Source organism: Bos grunniens, chromosome 10, assembly GCF_055505025.1.
Source record: "Bos grunniens cultivar Pamir isolate PY7600 chromosome 10, Bosgru_T2T1.0, whole genome shotgun sequence".
Lineage (NCBI taxonomy): Eukaryota > Metazoa > Chordata > Mammalia > Artiodactyla > Bovidae > Bos > Bos grunniens.
Window position 1 is genome coordinate 35237759 of NC_141174.1, and position 15425 is coordinate 35253183.

Here is a 15425-nt window from a genome sequence, read left to right on the forward strand (position 1 = left end):
GCTCTGACTTAGATACACACATTATAATTTCCTTATAATGTCTAAAGCAGGATGTGGTTCAGCTTAGGTATGTGTCCTTGGAGATGTCTATCAGTGAGCTCTGATTAGATCGTTACATCATGTTCTCCCAATAATTGTCCTTTGATGGGTCATTATTCATTGGCCACAGTGACCCAAAGTACTTTTCTCTCCACCTGTTCCCTGAGCATGCTGCCTCTTTCCCCTCATGTAGTGGGCATTTTTTGTTTGGACCACTCAGCATATATTTCCTTTATCTCTTGGAAAGAGAAGTTTAATTCTCATTCAACTATCTACCTCCACCATATGCATGGGAAAAACTGGCCATACTCCTAGCTCTATGAGTGAACCTTCACTAATTTAAACAACACACTGACTGAATGTGCTCAGAATGGATAGGGACATTCCTGGTTATATCATCCTGCAGTTCTAGTGAGAGGAGGGAGATGTCTTCCCTAGTGAGTTACTGTTGCTCCATCCCTGACAGCTAGATTTCAGATCTGCAGAGTTCAAAGCAAAGATCCAAATCCCAGTCCTAAAGACCAGAGAGCTCTACCCCTTGGAATGGTCAGTTTGATAGTAAAGCCTGAATCTAATCTCAAGGTTTATGGGATAAGGCAAAAGAAGTAACAATTCCTAGAAGAGAACACCACCAAAAATACCCCATCTTAGTGTTTTAGTGTTAGTCACTCAGTCGTGTCTGACTCTTTCCAACTCCATGAACTGTAGTCCACCAGGCTCCTCTGTCCATGGAATTTTCCAAGCAAGAATATTGGAGTAGGTAGCCATTCTCTTCTCCAGGGGATCTTCCTGACCCAGGGATCAAACCCCAGTCTCCAGCATTGCAAGCAGATTTGTTACCATCTGAGCCATCAGGGAAGCCCCTATCTTAACCACTCATAAAAATCAATTCAAAATGGATTAAAGATTTAAATATAAGACCTCATAGCTATAAATTCCTAGAAGACAACATAAGGAAGAAGCTCCTTGACACTGGTCTTGGCAATAATTTTTTTGGATATGGCACAAAAAGCACAAGTAACCAAAGCAAAAATCAACAAATAGGACATCAAACTAAAATCTTCTGCACAGCAAAAAAAAAAAAAAAAATTAAAAGGAACCTATGGAATGGTATAGAATATATGCAAGCCATGTATCAGATAAGAAGTTAATGTCCAAAATACATAAAGAACTCATACATGGTACATGGTCCAGTGGTTAAGAATCCACCTCCCAATGAAGGGGATATGGGTTCCCTCTCTGATCAGGGAGCTACGATCCCACATGCCATGAGACAACTAAGCCCACGCGCTGCAACTACTGAGCCCACGCACCACAACTAGAGAGCCGTTGTGCCACAACCAAAGATCCATGTGCCACAACTAAGATCTTACACGGCCAAATAAAAAACATTTAAAAAAAAACTCATACAACTCCATAAAAAGAAAAATATCTGATTAAACATGGGCAGAGGAACTGAACAGACATTTTTTCAAAGAACACATCTAAACAGCCCACAGGTACAAATATCACTAATCATCAGAAAATGCAAATCAAAACCACAATGAGACATTTCCTCACACCTGTTAGAGTGACTGTCATTAAGAAGACAAGAGACAAGCGTTGGCAAGGATATAAAGGGAATCCTTCCACACTGGTGATAGGAATGTAAATTTGGTATAACCACTATGGAAAATAGTATGAAGTTTCCTCAAAAATTAAAAATAGAACTACTATATGATCCAGCAATCCCACTTCTGTATATATATATCCGAAGGAAATGAATACAGGATATCCAAAGGATATCTGCACTCCCATGTTCCTTTCAGCATTATTCACAATGGCCAAGCCATGGAAACAGCGTGTCTGCCAGATGAACAAAGATATGGTATATACAATGTATATGTGTGTATGAGCTTAGTTTCTCAGTCGTGTCTAAATCTTTGCGACCCTGTGGACCCTTCCAGGATCATTTGTCCATGGTATTTCTAGGCATGAATACTGTAATGGGTTGCCATTACCTTCTCCAGGGGATCTTCCCTACCCAGGGATTGAACCCAGGTCTCCTGCATTACAGGTGGATTCTTTAACATCTGAGCCACCAGGGAAGTCCATATAATGTGTATACACAATGGAATACTATTCAGTCATGAAAAAGAAGCAAATCCTGCCATTTGTGACAACATAGTTGGAACTTGAGGGCCTTATGATAAGTAAAATAAGTCAGAGAAAGACAGAAAAAAAAAGAGCAAGACAAATACTATATGATCTCACTTATATGTGGAATCTAAAAACACAGACAAATAAATAAAGAAATAAAACTAAAATCATAGACACAAAGAGTAGAATGGAGGTTACCAGGGTCTGGAGGTTGCAGGGAATTGGGAGGTGTTTTTTAAGGGTACAACATTACAACCAGTAGATTAAAAAGTCTTGGAGATCTAATGCACAGCATAGTGATTATAGTCAACAGTTGCTGCTGCTGCTGCTAAGTCGCTTCAGTCATGTCCGACTCTGTGCAACCCCACAGACGGTGGCCCACCAGGCTCCCCCGTCCCTGGGGTTCTCCAGGAAAGAACACAACAGTAAGATAAATGATAAACTTCAAAGTTGCTAGGAGACTAGATCTTAATTGTTTTTACCACATAAAAACAAAAGAAAATTGTGACATAATAAATGTGTTAACTAACACTACAGATGTAATCATATTGCAATATGTAAGTATATCAAATCAACACAGTGTAAATCTTAAACTTACACATTTAAAAAAAAATACTTATCCCCCCCCCAAAAAAAGCCTCACAGAAAGACAAAACAGCCAAAGTCAAAAAGGGAATGAAACTAACATATAAAGATGCTCAATATCACTAATTATTAGAATAATGCAGATGAAAACTGCAGTGAGATATTACCTCACACCAGTCAGAACGGACACGGTCAAAGAACCTATAAACAATAAATGCTGGAGAAGATGTGGAAAAAAGGGAACCCTCCTACCCTGTTGGTGGGAGTATAAACTGGTACAACCATTATGGAGAATAGTATGGTAGTTCCTTAAAAATTCAAAAATAGAGCTAGCATATGATCTTGCAATCCCACTTGTGTGCATATACCCCAAGAAAACCATAATTCAAAAAGATACATACACCCCAATGTTCACTGCGGCACTATTTACAATAGCCAAGACATGGAAGCAACCTAAATGTCCACGGACAGAGGAATAGACAAAGAAGATGAGGTACATATATATGCACATATAGTGGAATATTACTCAGCCATAAATAATGAAATAATGCCATTTGCAGAAATATGAAGGGACATAGAGACTGCCGTACTGAGTGAAGTAAATCAGACAGAGAAAAATAAAAATCTTATGATGTCACTTATATGTGAATTTTTTTTTAAACGGTACAAATGAAGTTATTTACAAAATAGAAATGGAGTCATAAGTGTAGAAAATTCAAGTTATGGTTAGGGGGTGGGAGAGGCAAGGAGGAATAAATTGGGAGACTGGGATTGACATATAAACACTTGTATATGTAAATTGATGACTGAAAAGGATCTACTATATAACACATGAAACTCTACTCAATACTCTGTAATGACCTATATGGGCAAAGAATGTTTTAAAAAGTAGATATATGTATAAGTAATTCACTTGTGGTATAGCAAAATTAACACAATGTTTTTTTTTTAATTAACACAATGTTTTAAACCAACTATAGTCCAGTAAAAAATTTAAGAAGAAAAAATTAGATAACCAACAAGGATGGTGCTACTGTATAGCACAGGAACTCTACTCAATAATTCTGTAGTAACCTCAATGGGAAAAGAATTTGAAAAAGAATAGATATATGTACATGAAAAAAAGTAAACCTATTTTTGAGATGCTTAATTTAAAAAAAAAAAAACTAGCATATAAAGGGATAGCAGTGAACCTTGCCTGGCTACGTACCCCCACAACTATATTAGGTCCCCCAGCTCCAGATTCCCCTGCCTTCACTTCTCAGTATTTATCAGTATATTGTAAACACAAAACTTTTCCTCCATTCCTTCAGTTCCTAAGGATTTTGGACTCCACATTGACTCTTCTTTTTCCCTCATCCTATACAAATAATCCATTAATAAATCCAATTGGCTTTATTTTAAGCATATGTTCCAAATATCACTAGCCATCTCTCTGTAACTCACTACAACCATCTCAGACCAAGCCAGTATCGTGCCTGAACTAATAAAATATCCCATTAAATAGTGTCCCTGAATCCACACAAACCCCCTCGTTCTCCACATAGTACTTGGGGTAACTATTTCAACACTTAGGTCAGATCCTGTTACTTTTCTGCTCAAAGTCTCCCAAAGTGCTTAACAATGAAAGAAAATTTGAAATCCTCCCCATAGCTCCCTAAAACTATTGTTCTGACCTCATTTTCCCTTCACTCTTTCTGTCCACTCGTGCTGGTCTTGTTGAAGCCTAGAATGCCCTTCTCCCAAACATTGACGTGGCTTGCTCCCTGGCTTCATCTAGATCTCTGTTCAAACACTATGTCCTCTGTGAAGAGCCCCTTGATCAGTTTATCTTAAAAGTTCATTTCTTAGACTTTCTTGGTGGCACAGTGGATAAGAATTCGCCTGCCAATTCAGGGGACACAGGTTCGAACCCTGGTCTGGGGAGATCCCACATGCCTCGGAGTAACTAAGCCCAGGCAGCCCAACTACCGAAGCCTGCGTGCCCTAGAGCCTGTGCTTCGCAAGAGAAGCCTCCGCAATGAGAAGCCCACACACCTCAACGAACAGCAGCCGCTGCTCTCTGCAACTAGAGAAAACCCACACGCAACAATGAAGATCCAATACTGCCAACAATAAATTAAATAAATAAATAAATATTACTTTTTTAAAAAATGCACAAAGCCCTTTTCTAAAAAGGTTCTTTCCTTTCTATCCTCTTATCTGCTTCACTTTCCTTTAAAGTGTTTACCATTTGTTTGTTTCCTATCTGTCTCCTACTACTACTACTACTAAGTCGCTTCAGTCGTGTCCGACTCTGTGCGACCCCATTGACGGCAGCCCACTAGGCTCCCCCGTCCCTGGGATTCTCCAGGCAAGAACACTGGAGTGGGTTGACATTTCCTTCTCCAATGCATGAAAGTGAAAACTGAAACTGAAGTCGCTCAGTCGTGTCTGACTCTTAGCGACTCCATGGACTGCAGCCTACCAGGCTCCTCCAACCATGGGATTTTCCAGGCAAGAGTACTAGAGTGGGATGCCATTGCCTTCTCTGTCTCCTACTATTAGAATTTAATTCCCATGTGGATGGGGATCAGTGTCAAACTCTGCCTTTTCCCAGTAACAGTTGAAATGTCAAAGGAATAAACAGTTTAAGACCATGGGTCCATTAAAATATAAGTTCTTTTACTACTTTCTCCTTCTTAAATTGGGGCAAATGAACATCTTTGTCTCTGTATTTTCTTCCTGTAATGCAGATGAGATAAAAATGTATTTTATAAAATGAAAAGATGAGGCTTCATCTTTCTAGCTTTGTTATTCAAGGACTGACTTAACATCTATTAACATTATTTGATCCATCCAAAAAAGTTAATGGGTTATAAAATCTTTTTATAATGAATTTATTTGGAGGACTTTCCTGGCAGTCCAGAGGTTAAGACTCCACGCTTCCAATGCAGGGGTCATGGGTTCAATCCCTAGTCAAGGAACTAAGATCCTACATGCTGCATGGCCAACAAGTAAATTAAAATATGCTTTGGAGCCTAAAATAGTTTTATTTTGGCCCTTTACTTTCCTTTTCTCTTTGTGCATTAACTTACCATTTGTATTTCTTCTCCTGCAAAATACTTATTCATGCCTTTCGCTCATTCTAAATTTTGTTACCCATTTTTCTGATATTGAAATATAGTTATTTATTTGCCTATCACATCTTTTTCAGATCTAAACTTTTGGGGAAAATTTTTAATATAAAATTCTAACTTGGCAGTTATTTTCTTTCAGCACTTTAAGATCTTATTCCATTGTTTTCTGGATCCCATTTTTTTTCTCTTGAGAAGTCAAATGTCTTATTGTTGTTCCTTTAGAGGTAAATATATCTTTCTTCTCTACTTTTAAGATGTTTCTCTTTGTGTTGATTCAGATTTATTATATGATTAGACATGGTCTTCATTCTATTTACCCTGCTTGGGTTCACAGAGAATCTTTGTATTTAAGGTTTGATGCATCAGCTTGGGAAATTCTTAACTGTTATGTCTTCAAATATTCTTCTCTGCTTATAGAATTCAAATGTTAGATCTATTCACAAGTCTCTTATACTCTTTTATATATTTTCCATCTTCTTTTTCCTCCAGTCCCCAGGATGGATATTTCTATTCAGCCACTGTATAGCTCACCAAACCTCCCTTTACCTGTATATTATTTGCTGTTAAACCCATCTACTCAGTTCTTAATTTCAGATGTAGGACTTTTTAATTTCTAAAATTTCCATTTGCTACTTTTCTGTATAGATTTCTACTCTCAATGAAATTCTCCATTTTGTGGATCACTTCTTGGTCTGCTTTTCTAGATTCTGTCTCCTTCTCTTAGCATGATTTACAACTTTCTATTGAATACTAAAGTGTCGTGCATGAAAAGCTGTAGTGTCTCCATATTATATCACTCCAGAGAAGATACTCTCTATTCTCTGCCAAATGCTATAGTGGCACATAATATCAACCCAATCAGAATCAATTCTTGCTCAAGATTTGTTTTCAGTCCTCATCAGGTTTACAGTATTTTTGGTTCTCTCCCCTACTCCTAGGGATTAGGCCTCCCAGGGATCCCAACTGAGAATCTAGGATGTTTCCTATGCTTCCTCCTCCTCAAGGGACCCTGAACTTAAATTTCTGTCTTCACAGCGCTGCCTAAGATTCCATTCTGTCTCAGCAGCTTTCTGGTTGCTTACTTTGCATAAATTAAATAGGATATATCTTGAAGGGAAAACCGATACAGCATCTGATCCACTGCTCTCCAGGTTTTTGTGTCCTCGACTCCAAGGTTTCTTGCAAATCTGGACTCTATTATTTGTCTCCCTAGCTTCATGAAATTGCTAAAAGCTCAGAAGTCCTCTCTGACCCTTAGATATGAAACCGCTGCCCAGATTCTCAGCATCTTATCCATGTCTATTACATTAAAGGTCTCATGAAGAAGGTAGCAGATAAAACGTGCTTATTCCAATGAGCTTTCTTTCTTTCCAGAATCTGGCCCTTCAAATAATAACAGGCTCAGTATCTCTCTGATGATTTCAAACAAACCTTGCTTTTGTACTTTATCCACATCCTCTAGGCATTCTTGGCAGAAATGATGGTTTGATACAAGTGTAAGATAGGCTTATCATAGCCAGAGACCTAACATATATGTCTTAAATAATAAATTTTTAGACTCCAAAACAGGTTTCACTAAAAGCATCATGTATTCTCTACAATAAATAATTTGTTAAGGAACATAGGCTGATAGGATATGAAATAATTGTATTTTTCATGTAGAACACAGGAAAACTGTTCACTGGTGGCAGTTTTCTTGCAACAGAGAGCACTTCTGAAAAGTTAACCATTTTCATGTTTTCTTCTTCAGGAAGAAAACAAAGCACGTACTATTTAGTCTTTGTGTGTGGTGGGGCAGTTTGAAGGGTTGCTATGCAAGAAACCCCAGGTGGCTCAGTGGTAAAGAATCCAGTAAAGAATCTGCCTGCTAACGCAGAAGACGCAGAAGATGTCCAAGACACAGGAGAGGCAGGATACTTGGTCCCAAAGATATAGCAACCCACTCCAGTATTCTTGCCTGGAAAATCTGCTGGTGGGGTAGAGTCCATGGGGTCGCAGAGTCAGACACGACTTAATGACTGAGCATGTACACGTGCAAGAAACAATCTACAATATCAGAAAATTACATAAGAACATACATATTGAAACAAAACTCTGGACTCAAAACTTGCATCGAAAATCACATCTTGTTTTATCTAAAATATTTGTGTGAGGGTAATTTTCCTGTTCTTGTTTTTGGTTAACAGCCTCATTTTTTGTTTTGCTTAAGAGACAGTATGCAGTCTGCAACCCTGGAGAGTAATATCCGTACTTTCACCCAAGTACTCTGTCGCTTCTATTTTGCTGCTTTTCAAATTGCTTGAGTCCTTTTATAGGTGAAAAGAGTGTGGTCATTCAACCACAAGACCATGCTTTCTAGCTTCCTGAATCTGAAGATGTTTGATAAGAGTAAGGGGTAAAAGTTGTCATCAGCACAGGATGAAAAAGCAGCTCCCGCCCCCACAGAGAGAAGAGCACAGGGATCTTTTTATCTCCTTCTTACAACTTAGTTTCTTCCTATAGCATTGCCAAAGCTCCCTTCACAAACGTTGTGAAAGCTTGTGTTCTCATTTATTAATAATCTAATTTTGCTGGCCTGTAAGTATTGACGGGGCCACAGGTCACAAAAGAGAGAAAACCAACCTCCCAAATGAAATCTTGACTGGATATCTGACATAGTTGGGAGCTATTAAATGATTTGCAGACTAGTACACTAATAGATACCCCCTTACCATCTCATCCTAAGATAAATTTCTAAGGCATGGCCTACTCCACCCACTTCAAGGTTAAAACTAATGATTAAAACAGAAAGTAGCTATTAACCAAAGCAATCTGTTCTCAACCCAAAACCAACATTTGGAAACACTGTCTTAGAAATGAGGAGCCCTGACATATGGACACCATATGTCCACTGATTAATCCAGAAGGGGTTATAGGAGCCCGAAAAATTCAGTCACTCAAAAATGTTTATTAAACACCTACTGTGTGCCAGACTCTGTGCTAGAGGCTGAGGATATAGTGGTGAACTTAGTGAAACCACATTACAGGCAAATAATCTATTCAATAGGAGCATTTCACATGGGAGTAAGTGCAATAAAGGAAGTAAAACAGGATGATATAACACTGAGTGAAGAAGTGAGGCCCAGCTACAGGGTGATCACAAAGGGTCTCCCTGCAGAGGTACATTTAAGCAAGATGTTAAAAACAAGAAAGAGCCAGTCATGCAAATATCTGGGGGGGCAAAGTGTTACAGGCAGAGCAGATCCAGTGCAAAATCCTAACGCAGGAGAGAAGGCACATGAAGGGTATATAGCATATACAAGGACAGGGATGGGGATTATCAGACAGATAGGAATCAACGATGCCAGATCTCGTAGGCCACTGAAAAGCCTTCGCATGTTACTCAGTCTCTCTTTTCTACCTTCTCCCGTCTCTGAATAGCATGTGTATGCGGTTATGGTCAGAATTTGTTCCACAGTGCTCATTAATTGAAAAAGAATACCAATGTACTAGGACGTTGTCACCAGATAATAGCTTCTGGCAATGATAGAAATGCATTTATTTCTCTGAGCCAAAGCAACTGATCCTCCTGGCAATATTCAAGGGCATTGGCAGCACTTGAGTTGGGCCCTGTGATTAATGCAGATTTAATCGGTTTATCTGATGGATATCAGCACAAAGCTTTGACAGTGCCCCGGAGGACCCCAGTGCACTGATTGGTGAGCACAACAGAACCATTGTGTGGCTGAAGCCAATCAAGGCCTGGGCCAGTTCATCCCAGGGGAATCGAACTGAGATGAATAACCTGCTTTCTGACTGGCTCAAGTCCCAGTGACTGTTTGTTACTTTTGCCAATGAATAAAGCTCATCCACACTCATTGGGTGCAACTGGCTGACCCTGACCCCACCTCACGTAATTAATGCCACACTGTGTTGTGAGTTTTCTGAACTGACATGTGGCAGGCAGAGAACTAAATGAGTTCATCACCACCAGGGCTCTGACCAAAAGAGAAAAAGAAGCCAAATTAATGCAGAGTAATGGAATGGCCAAACAGCCAGCTGCTATCTTCCTACCCTAGCACATTGTCATTCATCCCTGGAAATTGCGTCCAACTGATTATGACAGAGAGGTTCTTGAGATACCCTTCGTGTGTGTGAGGATAGGAAATTTTAACTCCAGCACCTTGGCCACCTTCCACTTGGAATAATTATATTCCATTAGCCAAAAGTTTCTTCTGCCTTAGGCCTTCAGAAATACGGCTGGATGGGGTCTCAGTGTCTCCAATCTCAATGCCTCATCCCAGAAGAATCTTTACTCTTGGTAGTGCTAATTAGAGAAGTTTTTACACACACAAACACACATACATGCAAGTATGTTTTCCCACACACAGGACAACTTTATGCCTACCATTAAAAAGGTATGAGCATATTAAATAAAACAATACTCAACTGGGGGGGATGTATAATTGGGTTCACTATTAGGCATTCATTGCAGACGTTTATTGATTTCTGCACCACAAGGGAGCTCATTATAATAGAAACTTTGCCAGGAGTGGAGCACAAATAGGGGACCGGCCCCACTTCCTGGGTTTTTGGGAGGAGGGTAGAGAAAGGGGAGCTGTAACGCTGTAGAAACCAGGCAGCTATATCCAAAAGCAAACTGAGCAGTGTGGGGGAGAAAAATTTTCCTCCTACCTTTCTAGGTTCTTTGCCTGGTGTAATGATCAAACTGACACGAGACAGATTAACAGGAGAAAAACCAATTTAATTTCATACGTACAGGGGCGCCATAAAAATATGAGGCCCAAAGGCAAGTTGGGATGTTGAGGCTCCTATGCCATCCGGAGCTGAGGAATGTGGTAGGGCCTGGGGCTTCCAAGGGGAGGAGGACAATAAGCAGAGCAGATGTCTGGTAATTAGATGCTTGCCCTGTCATACAGAGAGCTCATTCAGATGAAAAGTTATCTCTGGTAATAGCATTCTTTCTCTCTCTATTATCTAAATTCTTTTCTGTAGTTAAGGGGGAGGTAGAAAGCTCTTCCTGAGTCTCTTGAGCCTTGATTGTATTCAGCTCAAAATAATCCACATGCCTAAGTGGCATATTTTGAGGAAGTTTGTTCTGAATGCTTTCGGGAGATAGAGGTACCCTAGTCAGCTGCTCTCTTAAAGACCTGAGTGTATACGTAGGGTATATATATATTTTATACACATATTTAGATACATAGCATATATATATATTAACATGGGACAGCCCCTGCCCAGTCACCTCTCCACCTTCCAACCAGCAGGCTGACCTTTTGCATCCTCCCCAGGGCTTTTTCCTTCCACAGTAAGACCTTTGACCACTTTCTTCTACCACCTATATAGTACAATGTCTTTGCCACAGGTCCTGGTTTGGAGTTCAAAATATATGGCACTCAATAGCACTGCAAGCTCCTTTTAATCAATTTTATTAGCAAAGAAAGACCAGCAAGGCAGGGAGTAGATGTTATGTGTGATCACAGTCTTCTCCATGCCACATTCCTACCCTGTGAGATATAGCAAGATATTAAAGACTAGACAAGATATTGAAGTTTCACCTTCAGAATCCAGGTGCCTCAGCGCGGTTACATTTAAAACACCCAAATGTTCTTTATCGCAGTAATGATTCCACATTCTATGTGTACAAGGTTTGTGGCATTGTACAGGAGGCAGTGATCAAGACCATCCCCAAGAAAAAGAAATGACAAAAGGTAAAATGGTTGTCTGAGGAGGCCTTACAAACAGCTGAGAAAAGAAGAGAAGTGAAAGGCAAAGGAGAAAAGGAAAGATACACCCATTTGAATGCGGAATTCCAAAGAATAGCAAGGAGAGATAAGAAAGCCTTTTTCAGTGATCAGTGCAAAGAAATAGAGGAAAACAATAGAATGGGAAAGACTAAAGATCTCTTCAAGATAATTAGAGATATCAAGGGAACATTTCATGCAAAGATGAGCACAATAAAGGACAGAAATGGTATGGACCTAACAGAAGCAGAAGATATTAAGAAAAGGTGGCAGGAATACACAGAAGAACTATACAAAAAAGATATTTAAGACCCAGATAACCACAATGGTGTTATCACTCATCTAGAGTCAGACATCCTGGAATGTGAAGTCAAGTGGGCCTTAGGAAGCATCACTACAAACAAAGCTAGTGGAGGTGATAGAATTCCAGTTGAACTATTCAAATCCTAAAAGATAATGCTGTGAAAGTGCTGCACTCAATATGCCAGCAAATCTGGAAAACTCAGCAGTGACTACAGGACAGGAAAATGTTAGTTTTCATCCCAATCCCAAAGAAAGGCAATGCCAAAGAATTTGCAAACTACTGCACAATTGCACTCATCTCACACAATTGCAAAGTAATGCTCAAAATTCTCCAAGCAAGGCTTCAACAGTATGTGAACCGTGAACTTCCAAATGTTCAAGCTGGTTTTAGAAAAGGCAGAAGAACCATAGATCAGATTGCCAACATCTGTTGGATCATTGAAAAAGCAAGAGAGTTCCAGAAAAACATCTACTTTTGCTTTATTGACTACGCCAAAGACTTTGACTGTATGGATCACAATAAACTGTGGAAAATTATGAAAGAGATGGGAATACCAGACCACCTGACCTGCCTCCTGAGAAATCTGTGTGCAGGTCAAGAAGCAGAAGTTAGAACTGGACATGGAACAACAGACTGGTTCCAAATAGGAAAAGGAGTACGTCAAGGCTGTATATTGTCACCCTGCTTATTTAACGTATATGCAGAGTACCTCCTGCAAAATGCTGGGCTGCATGAAACACAAGCTGGAATCAAGATTGCCGGGAGAAATATCAATAACCTCAGATACACAGATGACACCATCCTTATGGCAGAAAGTGAAGAAGAACTAAAGAGACTCTTGATGAAAGTGAAAGAGGAGAGTGAAAAAGTTGGCTTAAAGCTCAACATTCAAAAAATGAAGATCATGGCATCCAGTCCCATCACTTCATGGCAAATAGATGGGGAAACAGTAAAAACAGTGGCAGACTTGATTTTTGGGGGCTCCAAAATCACTGCAGATGGTGACTGCAGCCATGAAATTAAGACGCTTGCTCCTTAGAAGGACAAGCAATGACCAACCTAGACAGCATATTAAAAAGCAGAGACATTACTTTACCAACAAAGGTCTGTCTAGTCAAAGCTATGGTTTTCCAGTAGTCATGTATGGATGTGAGAGTTGGACTATAAAGAAAGCTGAGTGCCAAAGAATTGATTCTTTTGAACTGTGGTGTTGGAGAAGACCCTTGAGAGTCCTTTGGACTTCAAGGAGATCAAACCAGTCAATCCTAGAGGAAATCAGTCCTGAATATTCATTGGAAGGACTGATGTTGAAGCTGAAACTCCAATACTTTAGCCACCTGATGCAAAGAGGTGACTCATTAGAAAAGACCCTGATGCTGGGAAAGATTGAAGGCGGGAGGAGAAGGGGATAGACACAGGATGAGATGGTTGGATGGCATCACCGACGCGATGGACATGAGTTTGAGTAAGCTCTGAGAGTTGGTGATGGCATGCTGCAGTCCATGGGGTCGCAAAGAGTCGGACACAACTGAGTGACTGAACTGACGCTGAATGTGTATAACAACAGTGTAATATAGTGCAATGTTTTAATCAAAGACTTGGAAAGATGTTAGTAAAAATTAATCTCTGTGGAAGCTTGGGGTTTGGAGTTTTCTTTTTTCTTTTCTTTTTCTCGAATACACTCTTTAACACTCATTTCATCTAGCTTCCCTAAAGTTTTCAGTGTACCCCTAAAGATAAAATGGGTTTGGGGAACCTGGAAGAGGAGGCTTTCACCTATGCCAGAGAGATGTTCCTGGGCAAAAAGGAGTCAAGAGAGAAACAGGACTTCCCTGGGTCATGACACGAGCCTTTGAAGTCTCAAGAAATGATGTTAGGTGATAAAGAGAAAACTACAGGGGAAATTTCTGCAAAGAAAAATGTTGAAAAGTCCCATACATCCAAGCAAGTGAGTACAACAAATCTGAAATCCAAATTGAGACTAGAAGTTCAATAAGTGAGCCCACTTCATGGGGAAAAGAGGAGACACAGAAAGGAGAACAGAGCCATTGGCATTTCAGAAGTTGCCTGTGAGAGATACTCAAAGATGGAACAAAGAGGAGCCCAGAGCACATGATATATACAGATGATGCCAAGGTCAACACAATATTTTTGTGTAAAATGCAAATTTCCCCATATTTCAAAAAGTCAAATTGCTTTATTTTACTTGGTTAGGTAAAGTAACAGTAGAGGAGGTCATGTACTCTATAAATTTCACAGAGCTCTCAGGGATAGAAAATGCAAACTACAGGAGGTAATTATCTGTTACAGAACATGGTTAATGATTATGTTCAGAAGATGTTAACAATCACGCTTAGGGAAAAGATTATAAGGCCTTCAAAGGGGTCCCTCTGGGCCACGTGACTGTAATGTGGTCTGAGGAGCTTCTTCAATGCAAATACTTGTTGTCATGGTGACAGGATAGCACCCGCTTGCTCACCAGCACCATACAAAAGCCCCCTACTTTGGCACAATAAACTTTTAGTTCAAGAGAGACTTTATCAGTAACCAAATGTAGAAAGTAATATCCCATATGATTCTATCCAACGCTCAGTGAGGACCTAAAGTTCACTAGAGTGAATCTAATCCTAGGAAAGGTTGGGAACAAAATGGAAGAAACTGAGATGGGTCTAAGAATTCTCACTCCCCCAACACACACACACACACACACACACACACACACGCACGCGCACAGTCTCCTGTTTTTTTCTGAAACTTAACAGTTGCTGCTTATAGAATTGTCCTTGTACTAAGACACATAGTCATTCAGTTTTTTGCTCATTTTTTCTATTTCATTCATAATAAATGTGAGAGCTTTTTAAATATTTGGTGATGCCTTAGAGATAAGTGGTCACCCAGAGTGAGTGATGATTTATGAGGGTCAAGTAATAAAGAATAGGAATTTCATTTATTTTATTGCCTGTTTACCTCCTGGGGAAGAGACAGCTGGTAAATCATTTTGGTGAGTTAGTAAACTGGGCGGCCTTTGTTTGCCAGGCTCAGAAAGAAATCACAGGATGGAAAAGGATCCAGGGGCTGCCTCCTTCACCCGCCCTCTGCAGATCAGCAAAAAATCTGTTAATTCTGCCATTCAGAAACTGTAGGTTTAAAAAATAATAACTGAGTTTCTCCTCTCCATTTTTCCAGTGCCTTAAGGGTCCTCTTATTCTCTAAGTACTTCCTTATGTCTAACTTAAATCCCTCTTTTTTTCCATTTTCACAGTTAATTATTTCTCCTTACTCATGTAGAATCTCTCTGGATGCAAACACAAACATTCTTAGTACTTGTCTCAGTTTAAAATTGGGTGTCTTTGGGATTTCTGGTCAGTTCGTACAGGAACCTCAAGGAATCTCTATTTCCTCCTCTCTAAAATAGGAAGACTCCTTGCCCTCAAAGAGCCAGGTGAGAAAATACAGACATTTCTTTGTTCTTTTACAGGAAGCTCATCAAAACTT

The 15425-nt window shown here is 39.7% G+C and overlaps 2 long non-coding RNA genes across 3 annotated transcripts in view; both read right to left on the reverse strand.

Moving 5' to 3' along the window:
• The window catches only part of LOC147364302 (uncharacterized), a 156917-nt gene that overhangs the window by 122907 nt on the left and 18585 nt on the right, over nucleotides 1–15425 (reverse strand). The gene's annotated exons all lie outside the window — the stretch shown is intronic.
• The window catches only part of LOC147364305 (uncharacterized), a 75115-nt gene that overhangs the window by 45619 nt on the left and 14071 nt on the right, over nucleotides 1–15425 (reverse strand). The window lies entirely within an intron of this gene.